Consider the following 10,068-nt stretch of genomic DNA (forward strand, 5'->3'; position numbering starts at 1 on the left):
AAGAAACATGGTTCAGGAATTCTACTCAAATATGTGGTTGACAGATAAGCAGAGAATGACTGGAACTGCCTTCATACATACAGAACCATGGTCAGAGGGAGAATTATTTACTTCCATCTGGACAACATAAGAGAGGTCTTCAAATTTCCTCAACTACAAGATGATCCTGAATCCTTTAATAGGAGAATGGTGAGAGCAGATAAGGGGTTAGATCAAGTTCTAGAGGACATATGCCTCCCTGGAACTAAGTGGACAACCAATTCAAAAGGTGTCCCAAACCAACTCAAGAGTGGAGATCTCAAACCAATTGCAAGAGGTTGGCTAGACTTCATTTGGCGTTCTATATTGCCCACTAGCAACCGTTCTAAGGTCACCATGAAGAGAGCAGTGATGATTCATTGCATTATGCTGGGAAAAGAAGTGGAGGTTTATCATCTGATTGCTTGTGAGATTTACACAATTGCAAACAAGAATTCCACTGAAGCCAAACTGGCTTACCCAAGCTTAATCTCTTTGCTATGTAAAGATGCTGGGGTGAGGATGGGAGTAGATAAATTCATCCCAATTGAACATCCAATCACCAAGAAGTCAATGGAAGGACAAATGCAAGATAACTCTATCAAAAGGAGGGCGCAGGAGTTCCTCCCTGAACTTCCTGAAATTGACTACTGGGCCAGCCTAGAAGCATCTGTTGCCAAGCTAAAGAAACTATGGAACAAATTAAGGAAGAACAGCAGAATCAAAATTGCATGCTCTGCAAATTGCTGAAGGAATAAGAGAAGAAGGGGCATGAGCTACAGGAGCTGAAACGCCAGAAGCTCTCCCTTGAAGGGTCAAATACCCCAAAAGTTGAAGGAGCATCCACTTCTCAAAATCAAGGTTGTTGAGTTCTAACTCTGTGATAACCTCTATCATTAGGAGTCTATTTTAGAGTCATTTAATTTTTTTGTTTTCTATTACTATTATTCTTATCGTATATTTATTTTTGAGTCTTGTTCTTAATTCATGATTAATAAAATTTAAGGTTCATGTCTTAAAGCTATGAATGTCCTATGAATCCATCACCTCTCTTAAATGAAAAATTCTTTAATCATAAAAGAACAAGAAGTACAAGATTTCGGATTTATCTCTGAAACTAGTTGAATTAGTTTGATGTGGTGACAACACTTTTTGTTTTCTGAATGAATGCTTGAACAGTGCATATGTCTTTTGAATTTGTTGATTAAAGAATGTTAAACTTGTTGGCTCTTGAAAGAATGATGAAAAAGGAGAAATGTTATTGAGGATCTGAAAAATTATCATTGATTCTTGAAGCAAGAAAAAGCAGTGGATTCAAATATATATATATATATATATATATATATATAAATTTAAAAAGTGATCCAAGAGTGTACTTAAGAACCCTGGACACCTCTAATTGGGGACTCTAGCAAAGCTGAGTCACAATCTAAAATGGTTCACCCAGTTATGTGTCTGTGGCATGTATGTATCCCGTGGTAATACTGGAAGACAGAGTGCTTTGGGCCACAGCCAAGACTCATAAAGTAGCTATGTTCAAGAATCATCATACTTAACTAGGAGAATCAATAACACTATCTGAATTCTGAGCTCCTATAGATGCCAACCATTCTAAACTTCAAAGGATAAAGTGAGATGCCAAAACTGTTCAGAAGCAAAAAGCTACTAGTCCCGCTCATCTAATTGGAGCTAAGTTTCATTGATATTTGGGAGTCTATGGTATGTTCTCTTCTTTCATCCTATTTGATTTTCAGTTTCTTGGGGACAAGCAATAATTTAAGTTTGGTGTTGTGATGAGCGGATAATTTATACGCTTTTTGGCACTGTTTTTAGTATGTTTTTAGTATATTTTAGTTAGTTTTTAGTATGTTTTTATTAGTTTTTATTTAAAATTCACTTTTCTGAGCTTTACTATGAGTTTGTATGTTTCTCTGTGATTTTAGGTAATTTCTGGCTGAAATTGAGGGACCTGAGCAAAAATCTGATTCAGATGCTGAAAAAGGACGGCAGATGCTGATGGATTCTGACCTCCCTGCACTCGAAGTGGATTTTCTGGAGCTGCAGAAGCCCAATTAGCGCGCTCTCAATTGCGTTGGAACGTAAACATCCTGGGCTTTCTAGCAATGTATAATAGTCCATACTGTTCCCGAGATTTGATGGCCCAAATCGGCGTTGCAAATCAGCTTCAGAATTCCCGGCGTTTAACGCCGGAACTGGCACAAAAATTGGAGTTAAACGCCCAAACTAGCACAAAAGCTGGCGTTTAACTCTAGGAAAAGTCTCTACACATGAAACCTTCAATGCTCAGCCCAAGCACACACCAGGTGGACCCCGGAAGTGGATTTTTACATCATTTACTCATTTCTGTATATCCTAGGTTACTAGTTCACTATAAATAGGATATTTTGACATTGTATCTTCATCTCATGACACATTACGCGTTTCATATTGTATCTTCTACGGCATGAGTTTCTAAACTCCATGGTTGGGGGTGAGGAGCTCTGCTGTGTCTTGATGGATTAATGCAATTACTACTGTTTTTCATTCAATCACGCTTGCTTCTATTCTAAGATATCACTTGTTCCTCAACTTGATGAATGTGATGATCCGTGACACTCATCATCATTCTCACCTATGAACGTGTGTCTGACAACCACCTCCGTTCTACTTTAGATTGAGTGAATATCTATAGATTCCTTAATCAGAATCTTCGTGGTATAAGCTAGAATTGATGGCAGCATTCAAGAGAATCCGGAAGGTCTAAACCTTGTCTGTGGTATTCTGAGAAGGATTCAAGGATTGAATGACTGTGACGAGCTTCAAACTCCTGAGGGCTAGGCGTTAGTGACAGACGCAAAAGAATCACTGGATTCTATTCCAACCTGATTGCGAATCGACAGATGATTAGCCGTGCTGTGAAAGAGCGCATTGAACATTTTCACTGAGAGGATGGGAGGTAGCCATTGACAATGGTGAAACCCTACATACAGCTTGCGATGGAAGGAGCCTTGCGTGCATGAAGAAGAAGACAGTAGGAAAGCAGAGATTCAGAAGATAGAGCATCTCTAAAACCTCAACCTGTTCTCCATTACTGCAAAACAAGTATTTATTTCATGTTTTTTTACTTTTCACAATTAAACCTGAGAATTATTGATATCCTGACTAAGAGTTACAAGATAACCATAGCTTGCTTCAAGCCAACAATCTTTGTGGGATCGACCCTTACTCACGTAAGGTATTACTTGGACGACCCAGTGCACTTGCTGGTTAGTTGTGCAGAATTGCAAAAGTGTGATTGCAATTTCGTGCACCAGAATACCCCAGACAAGGTTTAGACTTTTTGGATTCTGAAGAATGCTGCCAATGGATTCTAGCTTATACCACAAAGATTCTGATTAAGGAATCCAAGAGATACTCATTCAATCGAAGGTAGAACGGAGGTGGTTGTCAGGCACGCATTCATAGATTGAGAATAGTGATTAGTGTCACGGATCATCACATCCATCATATTGAAGTGCGAATGAGCATCTTAAATAGAAACAAGCGTGTTTGAATAGAAAACAGAAATAATTGCATTAATTCATCAAAACACAGCAAAGCTCTTCACCCCCAACAATGGAGTTTAGAGACTCATGCCGTCAAAGAGTACAAAGTTCAGATCCAAAAATGTCATGAGGTACAGAATAAATCTCTAAAAGTTGTTTAAATACTAAACTAGTAACCCAGGTTTACAGAAAATGAGTAAACTAAGATAGATAGTGTAGAAATCCACTTCTGGGGCCCACTTGGTGTGTGCTGGGGCTGATATTTGAGCTTTTCACGTGCATGGGCTATTTTTGGAGTTAAACGTCAGGTTGTAACCTGTTTTGGGCGTTTAACTCCAATTTGCAACCTGTTTCTGGCGTTTAATGCCAAAATGGAACATGGAACTGGCGTTAAATGCCAGTTTATATCATTTTTCTTCGAACAAAGTATGAACTATTATGTATTACTGGAAAGCCCTGGATGTCTACTTTCCAACCCAATTGAGAGTGCGCCAATTGGACTTCTGTAGCTCCAAAAAATCCATTCCGAGTGCAGGGAGGTCAGAATCCAATAGCATCAGCAGTCCTTTTTCACCCTAAATCAGATTTTTGCTTAGCTCTCTCAATTTCAGCCAGAAAAAACTTGAAATCACAGAAAAACACACTGATGAGTGGATAATTTATATGCTTTTTGGCATTGTTTTTGGGTAGTTTTTAGTAGGATTTAGCTACTTTTAGGGATGTTTTTATTAGTTTTAATGCAAAATTCACATTTCTAGACTTTACTATGAGTTTGTGTGTTTTTCTGTGATTTTAGGTATTTTCTGGATGAAATTGAGGGACCTGAGCAAAAATCTGATAGGAGGTTGACAAAGGACTACTGATATTGTTAGATTCTGACCTCCCTGCACTCGAAATGGATTTTCTGGAGCTACAAAACTCCAAATGGCGCGCTCTTAACTGCGTTGGAAAGTAGACATCCAGAGCTTTCTGGCAATATTTAATAGTTCATACTTTATTCAAGTTTAGACGATGCAAATTGGCGTTCAACGCCAGTTTCATGCTGCATTCAGGAGTAAAACGCCAGAAACACGTCAGAAACCAGAGTTAAACGCCAAAAGTATGTTACAACTTGGCGTTTAACTCCAAGAGAAGCCTCTGCACGTGTAAAGCTCAAGCTCAGCCCAAGCACACACCAAGTGGGCCCCAGAAGTGGATGTCTGCATCAATTACTTATTTTTGTAAACCCTAGTAACTAGTCTAGTATAAATAGGACATTTTACTATTGTATTAGGGATCTTTGGTCTCAGTTTTAATTAGTTGTTCATCTTAGGAGACTATTGATCACGTTTATAAGGGTTGGCCATTCGGCCATGCCTGGACCATCACTTATGTATTTTCAACGTTGGAGTTTCTACACACCATAGATTAAGGTGTGGAGCTCTGCTGCACCTCGAGAATTAATGCAAAGTACTATTGTTCTTCTATTCATTTCAGCTTATTCTTGTTCTAAGATATCACTCGTATTTCAAGCTGATGGATGTGATGATCCGTGACAGTCATCATCATCCGTCCTTATGAACGCGTGCCTCACAACCACCTCCGTTCTACAAGCGAGAGCTAGAGTGTGTATCTCTTAGATTCCTGATGCACGATGCATGGTTGCCCTCGACTGACAACCGAGCCTTCCATTCCGTGAGATCAGAGTCTTCGTGGTATAAGCTAGAATTATTGGCGGCCATTCTTGAGAATCCGGAAAGTATAAACCTTGTCTGTGGTATTTCAAGTAGGATTCAGGGATTGAATGACTGTGACGAGCTTCAAACTCGTGAGTGTTAGGCATAGTGAAAGACACAAAAGAATCAATGGATTCTATTCCGACATGATCGAGAACCGACAGATGATTAGTCATGCTCTGACAAAGTATTTGGACCATTTTCACTGAGAGGATGGGAAGTAGCCATTGACAACGGTGATGCCCTACATACAGCTTGCCATGGAAAGGAGTATGAAGGATTGGATGAAAGCAGTAGGAAACCAGAGATTCAGAAGGTACAAAGCATCTCCATACACTTATCTAAAATTCCCACCAATGATTTACATAAGTATCTCTATCTTTATTTTATGCTTTATTTATCCTTAATTTCGAAAACCATTATAATCATTTGAATCCGCCTAACTGAGATTTACAAGATGACCATAGCTTGCTTCATACCAACAATCTCCGTGGGATCAACCCTTACTCATGTAAGGTATTATTTGGACGACCCAGTGCACTTGCTGGTTAGTTATGCGAAGTTTGTGACAAAGTGCACCATTGTTGATGATCACAATTTCGTGCACAAAGTTTTTGGCACCGTTGCCAGGGATTGTTCGAGTTTGGACAACTGACGGTTCATCTTGTTGCTCATATTAGGTAATTTTCTTCTTGTTTTCTTTTCAAACAGTTTTCAAAAATTTTTCAAAAATTTTTTTTTTGTTTTCGTTTTTCTAAAAATAAATTTTCAAAAAAAAAAATACAAAAAAATTAATAAAATCATAAAAATAAAAAAATTTTGTGTTTCTTGTTTGAGTCTAGAGTCAATTTTTAAATTTGGTGTCAATTGCATATTTTTTATTTTTCTAAAAAAATTTTCGAAAATTCATGCATGTGTTCTTCATGATCTTCAAGTTGTTCTTGATAAGTCTTCTTGTTTGATCTTTAAATTTTCTTGTTTTGTGTCTTTTGTTGTTTTCCATATGCATTTTTGCATTCATAGTGTGTAAGCATTAAAAATTTCTAAGTTTTGTGTCTTGCATGTTTTTCTTTTCTTGAAAATTTTTCAAAAATAAGTCTTAATGTTCATCTTGATCTTCAAAGTGTTCTTGGTGTTCATCTTGACATTCATAGTGTTCTTGCATGCATCATGTGTTTTGATTCATAATTTTCATGTTGTGAGTCATTTTTGTGTTTTTCTCTCTCATCATTAAAAATTCAAAAAAATCAAAAAAATATCTTTTCCTTATTTCTCTCATAAAATTCGAAATCTTTGGGTTGACTTAGTCAAATTTTTTTTGAAATAAGTTGTTTCTTGTTAGTCAAGTCAAGATTTCAATTTTAAATATCCTATCTTTTCAAAAACTTTTTCAAAAATCAAATCTTTTTCATTTTTTTAGTATTTTCAAAAACTTTTTAAAATTGATTTTCAAAATCTTTTTCTTATCTTTATTTCATGATTTTCAAAAACTTTACTAACAATTAATGTGATTGATTCAAAAATTTGAAGTTTGTTACTTTCTTGTTAAGAAAGGTTCAATCTTTAAATTCTAGAATCATATCTTTTAGTTTCTTATTAGTCAAGTAATCAATTTCAATTTTAAAAATCAATTTCAACCATATCTTTTCAATCATATATTTTTCAAAAATTTGATTTAAAAATATCTTTTCTAACTTATCTTTTAAAAATTGATTTTCAAATCTTTTTCTTTTTTCAACTAACTAATTGACTTTTTGTTTGTTTCTTATCTTTTTCAAAACCACCTAACCACTTTCCTCTCTCTAATTTTCGAAAATACCTCCCTCCTTTTTTAAAATTCTTTTAATTAACTAACTGTTTCAAATTTTAATTTTCATTTTATTTCTTCTTTTAATTTTCAAAAATCACTAACCATTTTTCAAAAATAATTTTCAAAAAACTCTCTCTTTCTCATCTATTTCTATTTATTTATTCATTTACTAACACTTCTCTTCATCTCAAAAATTTGAACCCTCTCTTCTCTTCTGTGTTCGAATTTTTCTTCTCTTTCTTCTATTCTCCTCTTTTTCTACTCACATAAAGGAATCTCTATACTGTGACATAGAGAATTCCTCTTCTTTCTTTGTTGTCTTCTCTTTCATATGAGCAGGAACAAGAAAAATGGTATTCTTGTTGAAGCTGATCCTGAACCTGAAAGGACTTTGAAGAGTAAGCTAAGAGCAGCTAAAGCACAGTACTCTGAAGAGGATATGGCAGCCGAACCCAACAATAACAATACAAGGAAGGTGCTTGGTGACTTTACTGCACCAAATTCCAAATTACATGGAAGAAGCATCTCAATCCCTGCCATTGGAGCAAATAACTTTGAGCTAAAGCCTCAATTAGTTTCTCTGATGCAACAGAATTGTAAGTTTCATGGACTTCCATCAGAAGATCCTTTTCAGATCTTCACAAAATTCTTGCAGATCTGTGTTAAGACCAATGGGGTTGATCCTGAGGTCTACAGGCTTATGCTTTTCCCTTTTGCTGTAAGAGACAGAGCTAGAATATGGTTGGACTCTCAACCTAAAGAGAGCCTGAACTCTTGGGATAAGCTGGTCATGGCCTTCTTGGCCAAGTTCTTTCCTCCTCAAAAGCTGAGTAAGATTAGAGTGGATGTTCAGAACTTTAAGCAAAAAGATTGTGAATCCCTCTATGAAGCTTGGGAAAGATACAAGCAGTTGACCAAAAAGTGTCCTTCTGACATGCTTTTAGAATGGACCATCCTGGATATATTCTATGATGGTCTGTCTGAATTGTCTAAGATGTCATTGGACCATTCTGCAGGTGGATCCATTCACCTGAAGAAAACGCCTGCAGAAGCTCAAGAACTCATTGAATGAGCATAATATACGGAGCTGGCATGTCATGGTTCAACAAAAATGTAGGCAACTCCTTAAGTTCACTCGGGTAATGCCAATCACGGGAAGTGACATAAGAACGGAAAAGCTGGCCCAAAAGTTCTGGGTATTGAACCTGGTAGGTCATGCAAAGCTTAGTCGGAAGTGCCAAGTTCAATTCCGGAACCAGTATTCGAAAGTAAAACATTTTTGTCAAAAATTGGGCAGCATTCCGACTTAAAATTGAACGTTCCCGGATAGCAAACATAGCACAAATAGTCACATGAGTTCACATATCAAACAACCAGGGAATTCACATGACTTAGGCAGCATCAATCAAACACAGCAGCAGTGATATAGCAGCAAGGCAACACTAGTATGAATACAGAGTAGCACAAAATCAGCATTCAGCAGACAAGTAATCAAGAAGAGAATGAACACAAATGGAGCAATTATCAGGCCTAGAATCCTCTAACCACATTCTAGCTACCTAACCACAATTATATCCATCTATCCTAACATGAAAAATAGCTAACTAACTAACTAAAAGTAATTAACAAAATTAATAAAGCAGCCGAGAAAAAAGAAAACAGAGTAGTAATGCAGGTTATGAAACCTGGGAGAAAAGGTGCAGGGCAGAAATGAAGTGGTGCTAAAGGAAGGAAATGGGTGGACAAGGGGGTGAGGTAGAAGCAGAGCTAGAGTTGCCGTCTCAGATGGTGGCGGCGGCAGAGGCCCACGACAGCGGAGGTGTGCCGGGTGGAGTGGCGGTAAGAGAGAAAAAGGTTGGGTGGGAGAGCGGGATGTGTGTGTGAACGAGAGAGTGAGGATGAGAGGGAGAAGGAGGGGCGAGGGGTAGCGACGGTGGTCACCGCTGGCGTGGTGATCGGAGCGGGTTGGAAAAAAGGAGAGAGTGGGAGAAAGTTGGGGAAGAGAAGTGTGGTGCACGACTGCGCTGCTTACCTCGTGTGCTTAGGGTTATAGATTTTGAATCCGCGTGGGCGCGCACTTTGCACGAGTGCGTGGATGGTTGGTGCACAAAATTGCAATCAAACTTTTGCAATCCGTACAACTAACTAGCAAGTGCACTGGGTCGTCTGGTGCACGAAATTGTGATCATCAATGGCGCCATCAACATTATCACAACTTCGTACAACTAACCAGCAAGTGCACTGGGTCGTCCAAGTAATAAACCTTACGCGAGTAAGGGTCGATCCCACGGAGATTGTTGGTATGAAGCAAGCTATGGTCATCTTGTAAATCTCAATCATGCGGATTCAAATGGTTATGAATGATTTATGAATAAAGCATAAAATAAAGATAGAGATACTTATGCAATTCATTGGTGAGAATTTCAGATAAGCGTATGGAGATGCTTTGTCCCTTCCGTCTCTCTGCTTTCCTACTGTCCTCATCCAATCCTTCTTACTCCTTTTCATGGCAAGCTGTATGTTGGGCATCACCGTTGTCAATGGCTATAGTCCCGTCCTCTCAGTGAAAATATTCAACGCGCTCTGTCACAGCACGGCTATTCAGCTGTCGGTTCTCGATCATGTCGGAATAGAATCCAATGATTCTTTTGCGTCTGTCACTAACGCCCCACAATCGCGAGTTTGAAGCTCGTCACAGTCATTCAATCCTCGAATCCTACTCAGAATACCACAGACAAGGTTTAGACCTTCCGGATTCTCTTGAATGCCGCCATCAATTCTAGCTTATACCACGAAGATTCTGATATAGGAACCCAAGAGATAAACATTCAAGCCTTGTTTGCTTGTAGAACGGAAGTGGTTGTCAGGCACGCGTTCATAAGTGAGAATGATGATGAGCATCACATAATCATCACATTCATCAAGTTCTTGGGTGCAAATGAATATCTTAGAACAAGAATAAGCTGAATTGAATAGAAGA

At 38.0% G+C, this 10,068-nt stretch overlaps 1 non-coding gene across 1 annotated transcript; it reads right to left on the reverse strand.

The window, feature by feature from the left end:
- Positions 1-7,920: 7,920 nt before the first annotated feature.
- LOC112713176 (small nucleolar RNA R71) lies at positions 7,921-8,027 on the reverse strand. Its single transcript, XR_003158151.1, has one exon. It is a non-coding gene; the product is annotated as a small nucleolar RNA R71 (small nucleolar RNA).
- Positions 8,028-10,068: the final 2,041 nt, after the last annotated feature.

This window comes from Arachis hypogaea, chromosome 9 (assembly GCF_003086295.3).
Source record: "Arachis hypogaea cultivar Tifrunner chromosome 9, arahy.Tifrunner.gnm2.J5K5, whole genome shotgun sequence".
Taxonomy (NCBI): Eukaryota; Viridiplantae; Streptophyta; class Magnoliopsida; order Fabales; family Fabaceae; genus Arachis; species Arachis hypogaea.